Source organism: Geotrypetes seraphini, chromosome 4 (assembly GCF_902459505.1).
Source record: "Geotrypetes seraphini chromosome 4, aGeoSer1.1, whole genome shotgun sequence".
NCBI classification, from domain to species: Eukaryota; Metazoa; Chordata; class Amphibia; order Gymnophiona; family Dermophiidae; genus Geotrypetes; species Geotrypetes seraphini.
The window spans coordinates 168,758,614-168,782,288 of record NC_047087.1 but is presented as its reverse complement, the minus strand read 5'-3'; the positions used below and the strand labels follow the sequence as shown (position 1 = coordinate 168,782,288).

Sequence of the window (23,675 nt, the reverse complement as noted above, 5' to 3'; positions counted from 1 at the left end):
GCTGACATCCTAGGTGAAACTTCAGGAGCAGCTTGCAGAGCTCATGGTTCAAGATCTCTCTCTTTCTCTACTTCCCTTGGTCTCCAGCATCTCTCCCCACTCCTGTCTAAGCTCCATTGGCTCCCAGTAATCCCCAGGATCCACTTCAAATGTGCGTGTCTGGCCTACAAGATCCTACATGGCATCCTTCCTGCCGTTATCCCTCTATCCTGGAACTCCACAACCCCTACTTCCTCCAGATCCTCCCAAATTTTTAAACTATCCTTCCCTTCCATAAAAGGTATTTCCCATGCAGGCAAACTTGGGCCATCCCTCCCCTTTAGAATCACTGAGATCTGGAATAACCTCACCTCCCCACTCCGAACCTCAAGCTCCCTCCAACCCTTCCGCAAACACCTAAAAACCTGGCTAATCTCAAAACTGTAACACTTCCCCCCTCTTAACCTCTCACCTTCCCCCTTTACACCTAACTCTTTAATCTCTCCACTGTAGTTCTTCTCTCATCCTTCTTCCTGTAAACCGTGCCGAGCTCCGCATTCGTGGAGATGGTGCGGTATATAAACCCAAGGTTTAGTTTAGTTTAGTGCTGCCTGATTCAGGCAAAAAAAATTGATTTGATTCAGCCTATTGAATTGATTTTTCGATTCGATTTTCTTGTCCAATTGGGTGGTTTTTTTCTTGTCCAATTGGGTTTATTTTATATCCTCTTCATCCCTTTTATAGCCTCTTCAACCCCTATGCCTTCTCCTAACCACACTGGCACTGTGGTGTAAACAAAATAAACAAACAAAAAAGACTTTTGCTCTCTCTGTTAAATCCTAGTTCTCGTTTGTGGTCTAACATCAGCTCAGGCAGGATACACATTTCAAATCTGGCATATTGTAATCACAAAACAGAAAATAAAATTATTTTTTCTACCTCTTGTTGTCTGGTCATTATTCAAATCTTGTTGGTCCCCGACTCTGGTTGTCTTCTGATAACTTGCTTGCCAGGATCTAACTATCCACCTTCTATTTCTGTCCTCCCCTTCCATTTCCCTTCCCTCCCCCGGATGTCTGGCATCTTTCATTTTTTTCATCTCCATCCACAGATCCACTTTTTCTCAACTACCCTTTCATCCAGCATCTCTCCCTCCTTCCCCACCACTCCAGGGTCTACCATATCTCCCTTTCTTTTCCCAACTACCCTCCTATCCAGTATCTCTATCCTCCCCCCTCCACACCATCCCTTGTGTCCAACTTCTCTCCCTTTCTGCTCCTTCCCTCCCTAAATTCCATTGTCCACCATCTCTCTCCCTCTCCTATGTTTTTAGACCCATCATTTCTTTCCTCCCAAAGTCCAGCATATGCACATCTCTTTGAACCACTCCCTTCCCTCCCTCCGTGTACTTCTATACCAAGGCCCCCCTCCCCTGAAGGCTTGTACCATCACCCCCCCTGAAGACTTGCGCCACCCCCCCTGAAGGCCTGTAGCTCCCCTCCGAAGGACTGCGCACCCCCCCCCTCCTGGAAGGCCTGCGAGTTCCCCCTGGCCTCCCGCGCACCATTTACCTACTAGCAGCAGCCTGCAGAAAAGATCGCTGGGGCTAGCGATCTCTGCAAGCTGCTATAGGTCTTCGGAGCTGTTTCCTCTGACGCGATCTCCGCCCCCTCCTCCGACATCAGAGGCAGGATCGCAGCAAAGGAAACAGCTCCGAAGACCTATAGCAGCTTGCAAAGATCGCTAGCCCCAGCGATCTTCTCTGCAGGCTGCTGCTAGTAGGTAAATGGTGCATGGGAGGCCAGTGGGGAAGCCGGACATCAGTGGGAGACCAGGAGGGAAGCCTGCACATCCCGACTGACCCTCCCCCCTCGCCCTCTAAAGTAGGTGCGGAGTGGCCGGCCAGCAAGAGCAGCGCTACCGCTCCTGCTTTAGGAGGTGAGGGAGAGGGTCAGTTACTGAATCGGGACGCCGATTTTTTTTTTTTTTTTTTAAATTGATTCGAATCGATTCGTCTGAAGTGAAACGGGCAGCATTACTCCCCACCCCATGGTCTCCTTTTCTATTTCCCCACTGTTATGTCCAGCATCTCTCTTGCTCTTTCCTTCCCTCCCTCCTCTTCTCCTGTAAAATATTTAATGTCTACAACATCAAACCAGAAGCAATGACCTGCACAAGGCAGAGTAGTAAACAGAAAGCAGATCACCAGTCTTAAAAAGAAGCATGGTTTAGTGAACCAAACATCTAATGTGGCCACGTTTTGCCAACATGCTGCATGTCAGGGGTAAGAACTATAGGGAAATGGTAAAAACATTTCCCTATGAGCTAGCACATTTATCCACTCAGCAACTCACAGCCTTCCCTCCTGTTACCCTTTTGATCATTGTCACTAGGAGGACAACCCTGCCATCCAAACCCAGCAGTGTTTAGACCCAGTGGTATGCCAAGGGTGGGGAGGGGGGTCCTGGAGCAGTTGCAGGTCTGCATTCCGCTGGCACATGGCCGTCAGCTCTGCTGGCCTCTGCCACCTCTGATGTTGACTTCCTATTCTAGGGCAAGGGACCAAGAGAGCTGATGGCTGCACACACAAGGGTGCTCGCCCAGCCAGGTATGTTACTGATATTCACAGCATGCAGAGTTTGCAGAGGGTATGTACAGAGCATGGCATGGGCGAGTTTCACTTCTTAATTGGCTTCCCTTGGATGTCTAGTTTTGTAAAATTCAGCATTTATGCCTATAAGTGGCAGCCTTTACCAGTGGTGTACCTGGCCAGGTGGGAACCTGGGAAAGAGCACCCCCTCCTCTGACACAGGTATAAATAAGAGTGCCTGGTAAGAAATAGCAAGAATAAAAAGGGGAGAAGCCTGCAGTTGAGTGTGAAGAGTCCTATGTGGTACACTACTAGGAGACTGGAATACCTGAGGTGTGTAATTCCAGCAGTGTGTGTGGGGTCTGAGAAGGGGGGGGGGGTGGATCTCCATACTCATACCACATTGTCTGACAGAAAGCTCCCTTGTTATGTAAGGTGTTATATATGATATAACAAGTTTTCTGCTGTAAGGTTTTCTGGCAGTCACTACTTTTCCTGTTTAAAGACTTGCTTCTGACAGCAAGCCCTCACACAGCCCTCCAGAGACTGCTGTCAGAAATGAAGTCATCTCTGATGCATGTGATATGCATCAGAGATGACTTTCTGCTCTGAAGTCATCTCTGCTCTAGCACTTTCTCTGATACAGTGTCTTTGACATCCAGAATCTGTCTTCTCAGGTGAGCTCTTAGTTTCCCCATGTGTCCTCTACTAAAACAGCAGCTTGAAATCTCACTCTTGGCCTCTTGGAGCAGCCTTCCAGAGGGAACTGGAGCCTATCAGCCAGCATTGAAGGGAGGTGACTGACTGAAGGGTTCTTCAGGTCTGTTTCTAGTAGAGGACTGGGGTTTGCTTCAGCCCTCAGACTGCAGTGCTAACCGCTTCATGCTTAGTAATGTTCAGAATTTCTTTTTAATTTTACCTTGTTTTGAAAATACAAACAGAGGTGACTTTAAATCTGTTTGTTCTCCAACTCTTGTGAACTTCAATCTACAGGGCATGATGTTCATTCATGTTCCAGTATGCTTAAAGCCTTCCATCTGGCTCTTACCAGTCATCATGTACAATTCCCTTTTCTTTCAAGGAGCCAGAAAAAAAAAATCATCTTTTTAATCCTCCCCAGAAAGAAAGCTTGCATCAGGGAGCTATTATGTCTAAGCTTCATACTACTCCTTCCAATTTGTCTTATCGCTCATCAGGGAGTTATTTATTATATGTGAAGCCTGATTTTGTAAAGCCCATCTAGATAGGAAAAGAGATGTTTAAGTCTGAATGCTCAGTGAGCCTTATTGCAAGATACTCTGCAAATTGTGAATGTGAAACCTTTAACAAAATGCCTTTAATTAAGCATGTGGGAAAAACGTAGTTTGGAGCACTTCACACAGGAGCACAAAAAAAATAGAAGAGTGGCATCTTTTGCCTGTATTTAGATATGCATATGGTGATTTTGCAGGCATAAAAAGGCCAGTTGTGTACCAAGGGCAGGGTGGGGGTAATCCACTCCGGGTGCAGGATGCTCTGGGTTGCTGGAATGGTCAGGGGTCTGTGGTCTACCTGTGTGTGGTTATCAGTTCTGACAGCCCCCACCCCCTTCCTTTTCTGGGGCAAGGGACTGGAAGACCCAACAGCTATGGGCGAGGGTATGCTCCGGTCAGAAGAGGGGGTGCTCCATTCCAGATTCCCGCCTGGTCAGGTGCACTACTGCCACTGGTAAAGGCTACCACTTATGGGCACAAATAATGGATTTTACAAAACTGGGCATTCAAGGGGAGAAATTAAGAAGTGAAGCTACAAAACTCTTAAGTTTTGCAATTTTTAGGTAGTTTTCAATGTCAGAGAAGTAAGCACTATCAAGGTTATGCTGTGCTGTGGTGTGGGTGCACTTGGTGCAAGGGCCCCCAAATTGCTCCCTATCCATTGTCACCATTGCAGTGACCACAGTACAGTGGGAGGCATGGGGGCATGTCACACATAATGCAGTTTCAGCTCAGGATGCTCCATAGCACTGTTGCTCTCTTCTACACTCCTCCAAACCTTGGGTCCAAAGGAGTACATAGTATTATGCATACCTCAGTCTAGGTGGAAATACCGACAACTAAAAGTAGAATATATAATGTAGACATTAAAGAACAGGAAATATATACATACTTTTCAGGCTTCCCCAAGCCATGCCCCGGATACACCCCTTTGCAAACTTTGCATGCTGTGTACTTCAGTGGCGTAGCTGGCCGGGCGAGAACAGACAAAACATCTCACAGCATCGCCGGTTCCTCGCACCGGAACCGGAAGTTGATATCAGAGGGGGCGCTGCCGACAGTAGACCCGAGACTGCTCCAACCCCACAACATTCCGTACCGGGGCCGAATTGCTCCGCCCTTAGTACACCACCGAGTCCAAACACTCCCGGTTTTTGACATCTCACGGTTGTTCTTCTAGCACCAATAATCAAAAGGACAGTTAGCATTGGTGGGGCTCCGCTGCCTATTGGGGGAAAAAAAGAGAGACTGAGCACTTTGCTTCTTTTCATTTTAAAGGAACAGAGCCCGCTCCCCAAAAAAGTTTTATTTCATTTTTATTTTATGGCATGCTAAACTTTTTTTTTCCATATTAAAAACTAGCCAAAAATGTAAAAGCTGACAATTCTTCCCATAAATTAAAACAAAACTGATACAAACCAAAGTTCTTGCCTTACAAACGTGCCTGGGAGCCGGTTAAAAGCCTTGAAGCTGGGGAGACAAGAAAACGAAAACTTGAATTGAGGATACAGAGGATTATAGAAAGTACCCGGGAAAGAAGGAAGGCTGGTTAGAAGATAAAAGGGGGGGGGGAGGAGAAAGGATCGAGTAAGCTTTAGCCAAGCCTTGAGTTGCGATCTTTCCTTTCGTCGGCTGTCTCGAAACCTGCAGCGGCCCTTTAAGCAGCCGCAGTCTGGCCGTCTCTCGTGACGTCAGCGGGGCTCGAGACAGGCAGAGGCAGCAGTGATCTCGAGCCATCGCTGCAGAGCCGGAGCGGCGGGGGCGGCGTAAGGATCTTGCTCGCTCCGTCCCTGCTCCAAGACACCCCTGCCCGGATTACAGAGATCTGCGTCCCGAGTGCGGGGATTGGCACGAATTAGAACCCCCCCCCCCACCCTCCGGCAAAGCCTTCCCAGCGCACAAGTGGAGCGGCTGAAGGCTGGAGAGTGCTGCAGTGCCGGGGTAAGTTGGAGGCTTCCCATCCCCAGCTCCAAACACCCTTCACCTGCTTCACGGGTCAGTTCCAGCGGGATTGCAAGCGTTGCTTTTGAAAGCAATAGAAATAGCGCGGGGGTTAACACTTTTACTTTCAGCTGGAGTTTAGCGTCTCTTCGTGCCGATCTATAAGCGATGGTGAGTGCAGGAAATACGGTTTGCAAGGCTAGCTCTCAATGTCCTGGGAAATCGTGTTGACGGTGAGGATGCAAACAGTAATCTCTTCCTCCCACGGTGCCCCAGTCCTGCGTGCTGCCTCCTGTTTATATTCTGACACAGTGCCTGGTAAGAAATAGCTTTTGAGTGTGAGGAGTCCAGTGTGGTACACTACTGGGTGATTGGAGTACCTGGGGAGTGTAATTCGGACAGTTAATGGGGGATCTGAGACGGAACATTCACCCAGTAAACATAGCATCCTTTTCCCCTCCATTGGTGTGGGGAGAATGGAACTCAATGTAATGTTCATGCCACAGTTGCCTTGACAGAGAGCTCACTTGTTATGTAAGATGTTATATATGATATAACAGGTTTTCTGGCTGTCAGTGCTCTTTCCCTGTTTAAACACTTGCTTCTGACAGCAAGTCCTCACACTGTCTGCCAGAGACTGCTGGGAGAAATGAAGTCATCTCTGATGCATCTCTGATGCATCTCGCTTTCTGCTCTGAAGTCATCTCTGCTCTAGCACTTTCTCTGATATCAGGCCCGTTACAGTGTCTTTGACATACATAATCTGTCTTCTCTTTTATGGGGTCAGGTGAGCTCTTAGTTTCCCCCATGTATCCCCTACTAAAACAGCAGCTCGAAATCTCACTCTTGGCCTCTTGGAGGCCCGAGATGACTGACTGAAGGGTTCTTCAGGTCTGTTTCTGGTAGAGGACTGGGGTTTGCTTCAGCCCTGGGCCTGCTGTATTAACTGCTTAGTGCTGTTTCCTGCTTAGTGCTGTTCAGAATTTCTCTGTAGTTCTACCTTGTTTTGAAAATACAAACAGGTGTCTTTAAATCTCTGATGGTTTGTTCTCCAACTCTGGTGAACTACAGGGCATGATGTTCATGTTCTGGTGTATTATTTATATGTGAAAACTGATTTTGTAAAGCTCACCTAGATAGGAAAAGAGATGTCCAAGTCTGGATGTTCAGTGCATCTAAGATACTCTCAAATTGTGAGTGTGAGACCTTTAACAAAATGCCTTTAATTAAGCATTTGGGAAAAACATGTAGTTTGGAGCATATACAGTCGCTTCATACAGGAGCACAAAAAAATAGAAGACTCGCATATTTTTCAGGGTTTTGAACATGTAATGCCTGTATTTAGATATGCAGGTGGTGATTTTCAGGCTATCCATGTAAAGGCTTCCACCTATGGGCACAAATGCTGAATTTTACAAAACAGGACATCCAAGGGGAGCAAATTAGGAAATAATACTATAAAACTCTTGAGTTTTGCAATTTTGAGGTAGTTTTTAATGCTAGAAAAGTAAGCACTTTCAAGGCTATCCCAAGGGCTATGCTGTGGTGTGGCCGTGCAAGGGAAAAAGGCATCAAAATTGCTCCCCATCTATTGTCTCTCTTGCAGCGACCACAGCACAGTGAGAGCATGGGGGCACAAGGGGACATGTCACACATGGTGCAGTTTCAGCTCAGGATGCTCCTGAGCACTATTGCTTCAATCTCCACTCCTCCAAGCGCTGGGTCCAAAGGAATACTTAGCCATTATGCATGCCTCAGACTAGGTAGAAATACCAGCATCTAGAATATACAAAACAGACATTATAGACCAGGAAATATATACAAAGTTTGATTCATAAGTCATGGCAACTATTTTTTTCTTCCTCACAAAAATGCATCAACACTGGAAATCTAATATATACGTTTGAAAGTGTGTGACATGTACTTCTTTATGTTGCCACGAGATGAGTGATGAGTGCAGCGGTCTCTGGTAGGGAAGAAGCAAAAAACATGACATTTGAAATCATCATTTTATTAACAAACAAGAAATAAATGTTAACTGTTTCACAATACCAAACACACAATTAGCTTGAGAGTTAGTATGTTTAACTGTTAACATCCTTCAAGGCCTTATCATTTAGGATTATGGCATTGTGCAACAGTTCTGGATCCTTCTCTTATACTGCACGACGCAGGTGGTACTGCAGAAATGCCTTGTAATACTTTGCATTCACATTGTGTCCCTCATGAACTGGATGACACAAAAGACAACCTGGGAGACTACTTTGAAGGATGTTAACAATTAAATAGTTTGTACTTGTTCTTTGTTTTTCTTGTTGTACACCAGGGGTGCCCAAAAGGTCGATTGCAAAGGCAACGCAAGTCGATCACGGAACCCACCCGGGCTCCGCGATACTCGCGTTGCCTTTGCGTTCTCTCTGTTCCCCGATGCAACAGGCCAGCAGCAACTACAGAAGCGCCGGGCAAGCCAGCCTCCACCCCCCCTCCCCCGATGTCAATTCTGACGTCGGAGAGGAAGTTCCAGGCCAGCCAATCGCTGCCTGGCTGGCCCAGAATTGATGTCTGGGGGAAGGCTGCGGCGTAGGCAAACAGGGAGAACTCGGCGGCAACAGAGGTGGTGGTTTGGAGGCCTGTTTCCAGACGTTGGCGGTGGCATGGGGGCCTGTTTCCAGACGACAGCCCTGGTGGTGGCTTGGGGAGAAAAAAAAGGGAGACAGAAAGACAGAGAGGCAGAACGGGGAGACAAAAAGACAGGAAGGCAGAATGGGGAGACAGAAAGACAGGGAGGCAGAACGGGGAGACAGAAAGACAGGGAGGTAGAATGGGGAGACAGAAAGACAGACGGGGAGAGACAAAAAGAAAGAAAGGGGGCAGGGAGAGAGGAAGGAAAAGGTGGAGGGAATGGAGTGTGGCAGGAGGCAGGCAGGAAGAGAGGAATAAAAAGTTGGACTCATGGAAGGACAGAGATGTTGGTTGGGGAATGGAATGAGGTCTGGAGGAGACAAAGCATGCAGGAGGCAGAAAGGAGGGAAGAAATACTCCATGCACAGTCGGAAGAAGAAAGTGCAACCTGAGACTCATTAAATCACCAGACAACAAAGGTAGGAAAAATGATTTTATTTTCAATTTAGAGATCAAAATGTGCCCATTTTGATAATTTATATCTGCTGTTTATATTTTGCACTATGGCCCCCTGTTACTAAACCACAGTAGCGGATTTTAGCGCAGGGAGCCTATGAGTGTCGAGAGCAACGCGGGGCATTCAGCGTAGCTCCCTGCGCTAAAAACTGCTATTGTGGTTTAGTAAAAAGGGAGAGGGTATATTTGTCTATTTTTGTATAGTTGTTACTGAGGTGACATTGCATATTTTAAAGTCATGTGCCTTGACCTCTTTGAACCCCCCCCCCCCCCCGAATATAAATGATAATTAACATTTTCTCTGCGTACAGTGTGCTTTGTGCTTTTTAAATTTTATTGTTGGTAGATTGTTTTGTTTTTTTTTTTGTAAATAATTTTTATTGTTAAAGCAGCCAACAGCAATACAAGACTCAGGGCCAATAGCCCTGTAACAAGCAATGAACAAAAGTTCCAGAACAAGAGAACACTCCCACGAGGGCAGCAGACATAAACCACCAATAAACATAAGGAACAAAGATTCAAGGGCAAACAGATACATTCCCAAAAAAAAAAATAAGAATAAATCAGCAAAGCCCAAACACTAGGAGCAAAAGTCTCCCAACAGTGAAAGCAAAGGAAGGAAAAACCTCCCGTGGGAAAGTAAGCCATAGCCGCAATAAACATTTAGTTTATCAACCCCAGAACATCCATACCACACAACCAAACCAATAGCAAGCACCACTCAAACAGACCGTACCATATTAATCGCAACACTCAGGAAACCCATACTACACCCCACCCAGCCCCAGTCATACCAACCCATACATACCATCCACACAGACCAGCCTGAGAGAGAGGGGAGTGGGAGGGGGGAGGGGCCGAAAGCCCCAGTACCAAAAAATTAAAAACAAACAAACTGAGTCATGGAGAGGCCGCAGAAACCGCCGCCTCCGCCGCCAGTCTGGCCGCTCTCCACAAGAAAACATAAGATTGGTGATCCCCAGAGAGGGCATCTTTGTAAGCATGGATTTCAAAGGCAGCAACCTCCAACAGTCTCTGGAGCCACTGGTGAAAAGAAGCCGGAGTTGGCGACACCCAATGTTGCAACAGCACTCTCTTCACCAGCAAAAGCGCAGTGTATAGAAATTTCCGCTGCGGTAGTGTAAACCCCCCAAGAAGAAGATCTCTCTGATCCCCCAATAACAACAAGCCATATTCCCTAGGCACCCCTCTCCCAATCAGGTCGTCCAAAAAGGGAAGAACCTGGAGCCAAAGAGCCACATGTGGACACTCCAAAAACATATGTACTAGGGTGCCCTGGGCCTTCTGGCAATGGGAACAGCGAGCATCATCCCAGAGACCCATGATCTTGCCCCGGGTTCTAGAAATATAGGCTCGATGCAAAATTTTGAATTGCATTTCCTTAAGATCAGCAGGCCCCGCCAGGAGAAAAATATTGGCAAAAAGATCCAACACTTGGGCTTCCGTATAGTCACCATCCAAATCCCGAGACCACAGGCCAGCCACCCTCTCCAGATAAGGTGCTGTAGGGGCGAACTTGAGGACCCTGTACCAGGTGGCTAGCCGGTTCATCTGCGCTGGTACCATCATCAATTGGGCATCCCATCTACCCAAGGACCACTGCATCCCCCATTGGCGCTCCAGTGAAGAACAGTAATGGCGCACCTGTAAGTAGGCCCAAAAATGAGTAGCGGGAAGGTCCCATCGGGCCCTGAGTTGTTCAAAGGTAGGAAAAATCCCCCCCCCCCCCCGTCTCATGAATATGGCGTAAACTGACACAGCCCCTTAACTCCCATAGCTTAAATCCCGAGGCACCCATCCCCGGAAGAAAGACAGCATTACCAACCAAAGGAAGAAAAGGAGACGCCTGAGGGGTACGGCCTTGTTTCCGGCGCCACCACCTCCACGCCATGCGCAGGGGGCGCAAAAAAGCGAACCGAGGACCCGCTCCCATCACTCTCTGCGACTCCACATGCAGCAAGGAAAGAAAGGAGTGAGGTTCGCACCATGCTGACATCCAGCCCGATGGGGAAAATCTGCAGTCACCCGTAATACCTTCATGCACAAACCGCATCAAAGACGCTACATTATACAGCCGAATATCCGGTAAGTTCAAACCTCCCAACCGTACATCCAAAGATAGAGTACTGGAGCTAATTCTGGCTGCCTTGTTTCGCCATATAAAAGAGCTCAAAATAGATTTAAAAGTCCGTTCATCTTTGGTAGTAATCCACAAAGGAATAGTCTGTAACGGGTACAACAGTTTAGGGAGCAAAACCATCTTAAATAAAGCCACCCGCCCCCATAAGGTCAGGGGCAAATCTTTCCACTTGATGCAAAGGGCACGGATAGCCTCTAGATGGTGAAGAACATTATAGCGATATATAAGAGAGGGTTGTGTGCTCAGATAGACCCCCAAATAGCGCATCGGCTTTCATACAGGTGGGATGGGAAGCCCATCATGCCAACGTTCCGGATGTTCGGACGCTAAAGGAAGTAGTTCAGATTTGGCACAGTTGACTCGGAGGCCCGAAATATTCCCAAAGGCCCGAACAACCTGTAGGGCCCTGGGCAGGTGAAGCGAAGCATCCTCGAAATAGAGGAGAATGTCATCTGCAAAAAGATTAATGCGACTTTCTCGCGCTCCTATTCGTATGCCCTGAATAACCGTATCCGATCGCATTTTAACCGCCAAAGGCTCAATAGCAAGGAGAAACAGTAGCGGTGACAACGGGCAGCCCTGACGCGTCCCTCTCTCCAGGGGGAAAGGGATGGTGAGATGACCATTTACCAGAAGTCGGGCGTGAGGAGAAAAATAGAGACTACGAACCCACTCCAAAAAGGCGCCATCCAGGCCATAGCGTCCCATGACCCAAAAAAGGTACGACCACGAAATGCTGTCGAACGCCTTTTCCATATCGAGGCCAACTATAGCCGCTCTACTATCGTTCCCCCGCCGAGAGTGAATAGCCATAAGTGCACGGGTCAAATTCATAGAAGCGTATCTACCCGGGACAAAGCCCACCTGATCCTCATGGATGAGTAGGTGCAGAAAATTGTTCAAGCGCTTCGCCAATATAGCGGCCAACAATTTCGCGTCTTGATTAAGAAGGGAGATGGGCCTGTAGGAGCCCACCTGAGATGGGTCCTTTCCAGGTTTGGGCAATAGAACAACATGGGCCATATTGTAGCTGTCGAGGGCTCTCTGGGAATGTGAGGTGTTAAAAGCCGCCCCAAGAGATGGCGCAATGATGTCCGATAGAATCTTGTAATATTCAGGCCCATAGCCATCTGGGCCCGGAGATTTGGTTAGTTTGAGCCCCTTGATACCCATGGACACTTCCAAGCTAGTGATAGGGGCGTTCAGTTGGTGTATCTGTGCGGGCGCGAGTTGAGGGAGCACGACGTCCTGGAAAAACACATCTCTCTCCCCATCCTCGAACGGCCGATGGGCGTACAACTCCTGATAATACTTCACAAATTGTTGATGAATAGCAGTTTCTGTGGTATGCCTCCGACCCTGCGAATCTGTAATAGATGTGATCACCTGCTTCTTGCGAGATGGTCTAATTAAACGGGCTAGTAAACTACCTGCCTTGCCTCCCCAGCGGTGAAGGCGATAGCGATGAAAATAAATATCCCGTTCCGCTCGGGCCGTTAGAATAAGATCTACTTGCCGCCGAATTTCCGTCAATCTAGTTTTATCTGTAAGGGACAAGCTACTTTGATGTCTGCGGCGTAACCGTTGCATTTCGTCCGACAACTCCAGCAACTCTCGCTCTTGGCGTCGCCTCCTGCCCGCGGTGTAGGCTATTATAAAGCCCCGAATAACTGCTTTGGATGCCTCCCAAAAGAGGCTCGGATCAATGTCGGGCTGGAAATTATTATCATAGTACTCCAACCATTTATCGCGAAGATACCTGCGAAAAGCAAGGTCCTTGTACAGATGACAGGGAAATCGCCAGATGTGCTCCTTGGGATCCGCCGTAATCTGAAGAGAGAGCAATACCGGGGAGTGATCCGATAAGGGTGCGTCTACAATGTCAACACCGGCGACCACCGTGAGTAGGGAGGAGGACAGCAGAAAGTAGTCTAACCGAGTGTAAAGATTATGGGGGTTAGAAAAAAAAGTGTAGCTGTGTTCTGTAGGGTGTAACACCCGCCAGATATCCACCAGCCCAAGTTGATGAGTGAGAAAATTCACCCCTTTACCACCATGGCCCCGTGGAAAAGTCTTTGGCGGAGCACTATCCAAGGTGGGATCAGCAGTGATATTAAAGTCCCCTCCTAGCACAATTTGGTAGCCCGGGTACTGTGTCAGCCGTGCCATCAACCCTGAGAAAAAACGATGAGAGTAAATATTGGGTGCGTAGATATTACAAAGCGCCAATTTATGTCCCCATAACTCCCCCAGCACCAGCACAAATCTACCCTCCCCGTCCTGGACAACCTTATGCAAATGAAAGGGCAGCTGCCTGTGGATCAAGATAGCAACCCCTCGATGGCGGCTACTGTAGGAAGAATAATAGACCTCCCCCACCCATTCCCGTCTTAATTTCTCATGTTCTACTGTATTGAGGTGCGTCTCCTGCAGAAAAGCTATATCTACGCGCGCCTTGCGCATCCATGTCAATACCTTCTTTCTTTTGATAGGGGAGTGAAGCCCATCCACATTAAGGGTGGAAAGCTTCAATTGAACCATCCTCTATAAGCCCACAACGGGGAGAGAAAGAATGCACAACCACCCCATAAAAAATGGGGACGGACCCCCCAGCCAGGTCCCTCCCCCACAAACCAATAAAGAATCATATCCTTCAGGTATTCCAAAAAAAAGAAAAGGGCAAGGCGGTTCCGGAAAGGAAACCAAACCCCACACTCCCAAGCTAGCCAACATTCAACCCTCATGCACACCAACATACACCCAGTCCCACGCATACCCTCCCCTTCGCACTTCCCCCCACCCAACCTTAATCCCCACCCCCTCCCAAAAATACCTCAGCAAAACAGCCCACTGACCACCCTAAGTAACCAAAATAGTACATACAGTTCCCCAGCCCCCCCTCCCCCCCGTCAACAGAAATCAAGAGCAAGGTGTCCAAGCTTGTCAGCATACAAAAAAAAGGTCCAGCGCCAGAACGATAGCTGGGGGGGATCATGGTAGAAAACAAACAAACCCCATAGCCATATCTAACAACGGGATCCCCCCCGATACAAAGACTGAATGTGACATCAGGCCGGACTGTCCCCAGTCAGAGAACAGAAAATAAAAAATAGAACTGCCCGAAACCAGAACTAGATGGCACCAGGAAAGCTGATGCCAAGATAATCAGGTCCAGTTCAGGCACAAGATCCACGGCGTGTATGAAGGTCCCCAGTCAGGGCACCGGTAACTTAGCCAGAAAGGATTGAAGATCTGCAGGGGTATCCAAGGTAACCGTCCCGTTGTTATGCTGGATGCGAACTTTGGCAGGATATTGAAGTGCAAATCTGATCCCCCTCGAATGCAATTGAGTGCAGTATGGAGTAAGGGCTCGTCGACGTTCAGACAGCTGGGCAGAGAAATCCTGGAATAGCAGAAGCCTTGAGCCCTGGTAATCCAACGTGCGGATCTTGCGATAGGCATCCAGGATTTTTGCCTTAGTAGCATAATTAAGAAAGCGGGCTATCACCGGCCTGGGTCGTGCGCCGTCCGCCCGCGGTGCTCCGATGCGATGGGTTCTTTCCACCTGCACCTGGCCCAACGTGGCCTCTAAGCCCAGGGTTCGCGGTAACCAGGTCTCTAGCAGCTGTCCCAATTCAGCGTCTTTAACCGTCTCCGGTAATCCGATCAGACGGAGATTCTTCCGGCGTCCACGATTTTCAGCGTCCTCTGCTCGATCCGCCAAGGTTTTTACCTTGGTCTCCAGCAGGGCAATACGCTGCTCCGCTGTCTCGGCCCGGTCTTCCTGGGCCGAAATCCGCTCCTCAGCCTGGTCGAGTCGCGCTGCATGGCCGGCTATACTGTCCTTCACCTCTTCCAGGACAGCATGGAGCTTGGACAGCTTCTCGTCGAGCAGTGTGGATAAATGGCGGACAGACACCTGCATATCATCCTCATGCTGAGGCGTGCTGCATGGCGCCGCGTTGGACGCCGCCATGATGGGAGGCGGGACAGGCTTCTCTTTACCAGGCCTCGGCGTTTTAAGAGGCATAACTGCCTATCCCAGGCACGAGGAGCTCCGGAAAATCCCCCTCAAAGAGAACAAGAATTCCGCTAGGGATAGTAGCTCCGTCTGAACAGGAGAGATAGCTGACAAGCAACGATTATCGGGGTTGTAGGCGGAGGGTAAGCGGAGCCCGAGCCCAAAACGTCTGCTCACAGCGCTGCCATCATGTGACCTGGTAGATTGTTTTGACTTGGTCATTTTAAAAGTAGCTCGCAAACCAAAAAATTGTAGGTACCCATGTTGTACACTCTAGGGCTGATTCTATAAAGGCTCAATAATTGCTAAAAAAAAAAATTAATTGAGTGATAGGTACCAATCTGATTCTATAAAAGATAGGCACCTATCACATGGTGCTTAGCAGTGCCTAACACCTAAGTGGGCATTTCTATGAGTGAAGCGTGACTTATACACTGCTAAGTGCGATTCTCCAAAAACTTAGGCGCCTGAAATGTAGGCCTTTAAAACCCTCACCTACATTTCAGATGCCTAAGTTTTTACATAGGTGCCACTAGCCATTTATTTAGGCACTGTTTATAGAATCAGCCCCTATGTGCCATAATAAAATGATGATTTAAATTAAAATATCATGTTTTTTGCTTCTCCTCTACCAGAGGCCGGTGCACTCATCTCTCATTTGGTGGCAACATTAAAGAAGTACATGTCACCAGTGTTCCCTCTAAGCGGGCGGGTGTTGTGAGCAAACTTTTTTCACCGTGAGCCAAAAATATCGGGCGCCAGCAAGTTATGAGCCAACTCGCCCGATTCTCCTCTCGCCGCCCTGCCATCTGCCGTATGCCTCTTCCGATTGTGCGCTGTGACGAGAAACGTGTGCGCTGCGATGTAATATTTTGTGCGCCAGCGCAGCTTAGCGGGAACACTGGTTCAAATGGTTTTATTTATTTCCCCAAATTTATTTTTGTTATACGCATTGAAAATATTTGATATTGCGTTTAAATCAAAATCTCAATAAACTTGAAACGAGTGCCCGTGAGATTGTGGGAGGGTTAAATACTCAAAACTTAGAAGTTTTTGCTACGCCAGCTTTCTGGTATCTTTACATACAGTGGCGTACCTAGCATATGTAACATCCGGGGCCCATCATTTTTTGGCACCCCCCCCCATCTGTAAGAAAAACATGATTTTTAGTAACAAACCACACGTCACACATGAGTACCTAGGAAAAGGCAGCATCTTACATATTGCAGTGAGCAGTACATCAATACACCCATTGTAAAACTAAACAAGCCAGACCAGCACAGATCAATCCTACACCGTCAATCCTAACAGAAAACACACAGAACACAGAAAACACCTTCGCCTAGTAAGGAATATGTAATCACAAACTAACCCCTCCCTCTTTTACAAAACTGTAGTGTGGATTTTAGCTACGGAGGTAACAGCTCTGATGCTCATAAAATTCTGAGCATCAGAGCTGCTACCACCAAGGCTGGTGCTAAAAACGCTTCACAGTTTTGTAAAAGGGGGGATAAAATAAAAATACATAGACAAAGGTTAAATTGAACCAGCAAGAAGCTGGACTCTGCATACAATGCTTCACAGAAACAGTGACACATGTCTCCTAAAGCAATAAATAAATAGAAATTTTTTTCTACCTTTGTCTTCTGTGGTTTCTCCTTTCCTCATCTTCTTGTAACTCTCTTCCTTCCATCCACTGTCTGCCGTCTCTCTTCCCCTATATGGCATCTTCTCTCCTTCTATGCCCCTTCCAGAAACTGTATGCCTCCCCCTTCCATCTCTCCTTTCACCCCATTGGTCTGGCATCTCTCTCCTCGCCTTCCCTCTCCCACACCTCTTCTCATAGTCTGGTATCTCCCCTTCCCTGATTCTCTGGCATCTCTCTCCTTTCCTTTTCTTCCATCTTTCGCTCCCCCTCCATGCTCTCACATCTCCCCCTTCCTTTTCCCTTAGACTGGCATACCTTCCTCCTACGCTCCAAGCCCTGGCATCTCCTTTAATTCCCTCCCTCATCTTCCTTCTCCCTCCAGCTGGGTACCGCAACACTCTTCCCTGCAGCTCTGCACTTCCCCACAATTGCCATGCTTCGGTTCCTCTTCTTCCTTCCTTCCTCCCCCCCCCCCCGCGGGACCCTGCGGCACCATCAACTCTTACTCCCTCTAATGTCGGCCCTGCAGCTCCAGACTTCCTCGCACCTTCTCCCCTCCCCCTTTGTATCGCTATTATTTTAAATGTTATAGCCGCGGAGCTGTATCCATCAGTGGAGATGTCTAACCTCGGCCTGCCCCGGAACTCTTACTGCAGCAGCCGCCCGTCTAGGCAGGAACAGGAAGTCACTGTTGCAGTAAGAGTTCCGGGGCAGGCCGAGGTTAGACATCTCCACTGATGGATACAGCTCCGGGGCTATAACATTTAAAATAATAGCGATCCAAAGGGGGAGGGGAGAAGGTGCGAGGAAGTCTGGAGCTGCAGGGCCGACATTAGAGGGAGTAAGAGTTGATGGTGCCGCAGGGTCCCGCGGGGGGGGGGAGGAAGGAAGGAAGAAGAGGAACCGAAGCATGGCAATTGTGGGGAAATTTGCGACGCGTGTGTGCGCTGTGAAGAGAAACTTGTGCGCTGCGATGTAATATTTTGTGCGTGAGCGCAGGCCAACGCAGCTTAGCGGGAACACTGCATGTCACACACTTTCAAATGTATATATTAGATTTCCAGTGTTGGCGCATTTTCAAAAGAGAAAAATAGTTGCCATAACTTATGAATCAACCCTTGGTATGTACTTTTCAGGTTCACCCAAGCCATGCCTTGAACACACTCCTTTGCAAACTCTACATGCTATGGATATCCATATAATAATAATAATAATAATTTATTTCTTATATACCGCCAAAGCTGTAATAGTTCTAGGCGGTTTACAATAAAGAAGGGATGTACAATCAGCAAAAGGGTACAATCAGCAGATACAGTCAGCGAAAGGATACAATCAGCAGATACAGATACAATTAATATATGTAAGCAAGGAACTGGTACAATAAGGGTCAAAGTAAGGAGATCGGGAAGGAAGGTACGGAGGGAGGTCTTGGGGAGCAAGGGTAGGGTAAGGTGTCTTAGGCTACAAATCGGTTAAATAGATTAGTTTTTAATAATAATAATTTTCTGCAGTTTAGGTAGGATGAGGAGCGTGAGAAAATATTGCTCAGCCAATCATTTAGATCACTGTTCTTCAACTGCCGGTCCGCGGACCGGTGCCGGTCTGCAAGAAATTTTTGCCGGTCTGCGCAGGGCCGGCAAGATTGACTCACTTCAATTTCCTGCCAGTCCGCGCAGGGCCGGCAAGATCAACAGCTGAAGTCTGTGCTGGGCCGGAGAGATCTTAGGGAGCCTCCGACAGTGGCTTTCTCCCCTCTCTGCAGCTCTCCTTTACTTCCCAGTGCAGCGATTCACGAAGGCAGCCTCGGGGCTTTTGCTGAGTCGCGGCTGCCTCCAATGATGCAACTTCCTCTTTCCTCAAAGGCGGCGCGACCCAACAAAGGACCCGAGGCTGCCTTCCTGAATCACTGCGCTGGGAAGTAAGGAGAGCTGCTGGGAGGGGAGAAAGCCACTATTGGAGTCTGGGAAGCTGCTGGGCAAGGGGAAACAGGGACAGCTGCTACTGGAGAGGGAGAAGGAAAGATACTGCTGGAAGGGGGAGGAGGGAAAGGAATCTGGGAAGCTTCTGGGTAAGGGAAAAAAGGGACAGCTGCTACTGGACCTGGAAGGAAGGAGAAGGAGAGATGCTGCTGGGAGGGGAGGAGGGAAAGGAGTCTGGGAAGCTGCTGGGCAAGGGAAAAAAAGGGACAGCTGCTACTGAACCTGGAGGGAAGGAGAAGGAGAGATGCTGCTGGGAGAGGAGGAGGGAAAGGAGTCTGGGAAGCTGCTGGGCAAGGGAAAAAAAGGGACAGCTGCTACTGGACCTGGAGGAAAGGAGAAGGAAAGATGCTGCTGGAAGAGGAGGAGGGAAAGGAGTCTGGGAAGCTGCTGGGCAAGGGAAAAAAAAGGGACAGCTGCTACTGGACCTGGAGGGAAGGAGAAGGAGAGATGCTGCTGGGAGGGGAGGAGGGAAAGGAGTCTGGGAAGCTGCTGGGCAAGGGGAAAAAAGGGACAGCTGCTACTGGACCTGGAGGGAAGGAGAAGGAGAGATGCTGCTGGGAGGGGAGGAGGGAAAGGAGTCTGGGAAGCTGCTGGGCAAGGGAAAAAAAAGGGACAGCTGCTACTGGAGAGGGAGAAGGAGAGATGCTGCTGGGAGGAGAGGAAGGGAAGAAGGAAAAAAGGAAGGAAACAGCTGGCAGGAAGATTAGAGGAGGGGAAGGGGAGAGACCGGCATGAGAAAGTAGAGAGATTGATGATAGGAAGGGTCAGCAGAAAAATAAGCAGAGAGGGACAACGATGGTAGATCTGGTGTAGGAGAGATAAAAATAAAGAGAGCAGTAAAGCTCTCCTATAAAAAGGAGAGAGGGGGCGCAGGTTGGATGGAAAGGGGAGAGGAGCATAGAAAGAAGACAGATACCATATGGAAGGGGGAGAGGATAGACAGTGGATGGAAGGGGCAGATGCTAGATTGAAGAGACAGAGAGGGCAGATGCTGGAAGGAAGAGAGTGAAAAGAAGATGAAAGCAGAAACCAGAGACGACAAAAGGTAGATAAAAATAATTTTATTTCTATTTTGTGATTAGAATATATCAGATTTGAAATATATATCCTGCTAGAGCTGGTGTTAGACTTAACTGGGGACTGCAAAGCCCAGGCAGTCCTCTAATCTCCCTGCCAGCTGTTTCCTTCCTTTTCTTTAGCTTCCAGCTGGCTGCTTAGAACCTAAGGGATGTAGCGGTATATAAGAAATAAATTACATTACATTACATTAGAGCGCTCTCTGACCAGGGGGCAGTTGCCCTAGTTGCACTCCCCTAAAACTATTCTTGTCATGTGTTACTGCAGTATTCTGTTAGCATGATATTTCTGTGTAGCATTCTGTAATAATTTGGCTTATTCAGTTTTCTTGATAGTAGAGGGGATATATGTGAAGGGGAGGGGAGACAGGGGTTTTGTTGATCCTTGCTCTGTATTATTTGTATTTATAAAATGACAATTGTACAGAATATTGTTTCTTTTTATACTTTAATAAAATACATTCAATATAAAATCATAACTGAGGCTTGTGTGGATGGGATCAGATGATTTGTGGGGACCGAGCTTGCGGAGATGGAGCAGAAACGGGGTTTTTAAATTTTAGTCCTAGTAGTTTGCCGGTCCACAAAATAATTATTTTATTTCTGCCAGTCCACGGGTGTAAAAAGGTTGAAAAACATTGATTTAGATGACCTGCTTGGAAGGCTAGAGTTCTGTTCAGGTATCTTTTGTAACGGCACGCCTGTAAGTTGTCTGTATGTAAGTCTGTCTGTATGTAAGTCTGTAAGTTGTGGCTTCTTTAAAATTACTGCTTTCATGCTTCAAGCCATTTCCATGTGCAAATGCTGTGTAGACCTTCTAAAATAACCTCTATAGCTCGTCTCCATTCAGCAATCTGCCATCAAATGTAAGGCAAATACTATCATAAAGTCCTTTCGCTGTGAGATTCACATACATGACTCTCTATCAAATCTGTAGCTGTGCATGTGTAGGGATTTCTCAAGCTGCAGCTGCCCCCAGCTGTTGCCTTATACCAGGGATGCAAGAGTTCAAGTCTCGAGTGTCACAAACAGGTGGGTTTTATAAGTTATAGTTATTAGGACTTCCTTTACTGCTCATAACTGACATACAGAGCTGGGTGGTGTACAATCTAATATCAAAAAGATAAGAAAAAGAATTCCAATACTATGATAGAACAGAACACAATCACTCAGCTCAAGAAAGTCTACTGCACGTTCAATCACTAGCGTATCCAGGACACTTATCGTACAGAGAAAGAGAGAGCACACACATACCAAACCTTTCAGGGAGTATACTGACGTTGAGCACACACACCAATTGGATATAACTCGGATACTAAAAGCTTGTTCATAAAGTCAAGTTTTAATTGATGTTTTGAATTCTTTTAATGAGAGAATGCTACAGATATGCAACAGCAGATTATTCCAGGTAAAGGGAGCCAGAAAATAGACTGCACTATGCCTGGTAGATTCTAAACATGCTTGTCTAGGACCAAGGATCAACCGATAGTCATTTAGGGAATGGAGGGTATGTGGTGGGGTATAAGGAAGTATATGAATAGTTAAGTTCATGCACACTAACTTGAATGCTTTAAAGGTAATAATTAAGATCTTATAAATAACCCCCTGTCTTACAGGAAGCTAGTGTTTCTTCATTAGAAGTAGGGTGACATGGTCTGAAGGTTTTCTATGGTATAAAGCCTAATTGCTATATTTTGAATGGATTTAAAATTCTTTTATTGTTGATTGTGGAAGGCCTGCATAGATAATACTGTATTAGTAATTGATTTCTGTGGTCAAAGAGCCTTACTGAGCACAATTGTTGCAATATATAGAAATTTGACTTACATAATTGAGATATTTGGGGACAAAATGAAGTTTTGTATCCAGTAAGACTCTTAAATATTTGAATGAGTCAACTGGTATTATCACCTTTCCAAATAAAGAGATAGTATCAGTTGGTTATTTTAAATGACCAGTCTCTAACTCCCTGCCTAAGGCCGATAGATTATATATATAAAAAAAAAATTAATGTATATTGGTACTAGATCCTCGGTACATGTCACATAGGATAAAAACTTATCTTTATAAATCTTGCACTGTACCTATGTTAAATATATCTTGCAAACTGTATATTATGTATATTGGTATTAGATCCATAGCATGTGTCAAATTAGGATAAAACTTGTATCAAAAAAACTTGTATTGCACTATGACAAATTGTAACCTGTTCTGAGTTCTTTGGGAAGAACGGGCTAGAAAATGAAATAGATAAATAAAATTCAAAATGGGACAGTTTTTTCCTTATTCCGGCTGCTACAGAGTTTCGATAGTTCTGAAGAGGGGCTAAGGATGGGGGAAAAGGGTCCATTGGGTAAACCAGTGGAATATCCCTAAAGAAAATGTATAAGAGAGATCTGCATATGGATACCACCTCCGTTGTATGCAGTTCTTTCTCATGACGCTGATTAGGATCCTTGCCCAGAAATAGCTAAGAAGAAGAAAAAAAAATTAAATTGAATCAGGTTGGGCTGACTGGATGGACCATTCGGGTCTTTATCTGCCGTCATCTACTATGTTACTATGCTTCTCCACCTAGCCCCATCAGGTTTTCAGGAGATCCCCAATGAATATACATGAGAAGGATTTGCATGCACTGCCTTCTTGGTATGTAACTCTATCTCATGCATATTCATCGTGGTCTCCTGAAAACCTAATAGAACTAGGTGTGCCTGAGGGACTGGGTTGAAAAGCACAGGATTAGCAATACTGTATACTGAAAAACTGACCTGTTTGTAGCACTTGAGGCCTGAACTCCTGCATCCCTGCTCTATATGCTGCTACTTTAGTATCACTCATTAATACTGTGCAACTCATCTGACCAGAATTCTGATTATGTGTATTAGCATGCATGTTTTTGGGTTACTGCAGGGGTAGGCAATTCCAGTCCTTGAGAGCCGGAGCCAGGTTAGGTTTTCAGGATATCCACAATAAATATGCAAGAGATAGATTTACATCCCAAGGAGGCAGTGCATGCAAATCCATCTCATACATATTAATTGTGGATATCCTGAAAACCTGACCTGGCTCCGGCTCTCGAGGACCGGAATTGCCTACCCCTGGGTCACTGTAAGTGTGTGTGTGTGTCTGTGTGTGTTTGTATCTACAGCAAGGATCCATGTGTGGTTCCTGGCTGGGATTAGAAGTTGACAGACAGTCTTACCTACTCTACAGGTGTCTCATTGAGATTAGTATGAAGGGCTGTGGAGTGCTCAGGAATTTGACATACATAGAAAATGAAGGCAGATAAAGACCCTATGGCCTATCTAGGGCCTCTTCTATTAAACTGCATTAGCAGTTTTTAGCGCGGTGAGCCGCGCTGAATGGCCCGTGCTGCTCCTGACGCTCATAGAGTTCCTATGAGCGTCGGAAGCAGCGCGGGCCAGTCAGTGCGGCCCTCTGCGCTACAAACTGCTAGCGCAGTTTAATATAAGAGGGGACTAGTTTTCCTAACTATTCCATCTACTATCCCCTCCTCTCTTTTAGTGATCCAATGTACTTGTCCCAAACTTTCTTTTTTTTTGTTTGTTTTCATAAATATTTTATTACATTTTTCCAACAAAATCGCTGTACAATTCAAAGCAGCAATAGAAAAGCCAACAATCACAAAATTATATAAAAATACCCCCCTCCCCCCATTCCTAACCCCCTTCAACCTCCCCCCCAAAGGCAGAAGTGCAAAAAAGCCACAAAAAAATAAAACGGAAACATTTTTAAAAAGCTCACAAAAAGTCATATAGAAAAGGAAATTCTGTAAGCAGTAATTACGTCTCCGCAACTCTATGTGTCAAAAAAATTAAGCCCTAAGTTCTTGGGTAGTATCATAATAGCCATGACATTTGTCGGTCAA

At 46.8% G+C, this 23,675-nt stretch overlaps 2 protein-coding genes across 4 annotated transcripts in view; one reads left to right on the top strand and one right to left on the bottom strand.

Annotated features, from left to right (window-relative positions):
• Positions 1 to 5,458, bottom strand: part of LDHD (lactate dehydrogenase D) — a 158,023-nt gene extending 152,565 nt beyond the window's left edge. Inside the window, exons 1-2 of one of the 2 annotated variants that reach the window (XM_033940927.1) lie at positions 5,242 to 5,458; positions 4,715 to 5,047 (exon numbers count right to left, since the gene is read on the bottom strand). The gene's annotated coding sequence lies outside the window, so the exon portion shown is untranslated. The remainder of the gene's footprint in view (positions 1 to 4,714; positions 5,048 to 5,241) is intronic. The other variant, XM_033940928.1, reaches the window with a different exon arrangement.
• The window catches only part of LOC117358956 (SNF-related serine/threonine-protein kinase-like), a 194,874-nt gene continuing 176,069 nt past the window's right edge, over positions 4,871 to 23,675 (top strand). Inside the window, exon 1 of one of the 2 annotated variants that reach the window (XM_033940921.1) lies at positions 4,871 to 5,763. The gene's annotated coding sequence lies outside the window, so the exon portion shown is untranslated. Of the gene's footprint in view, positions 5,764 to 5,813; positions 6,082 to 23,675 lie in introns of those variants that run through there. The other variant, XM_033940922.1, reaches the window with a different exon arrangement.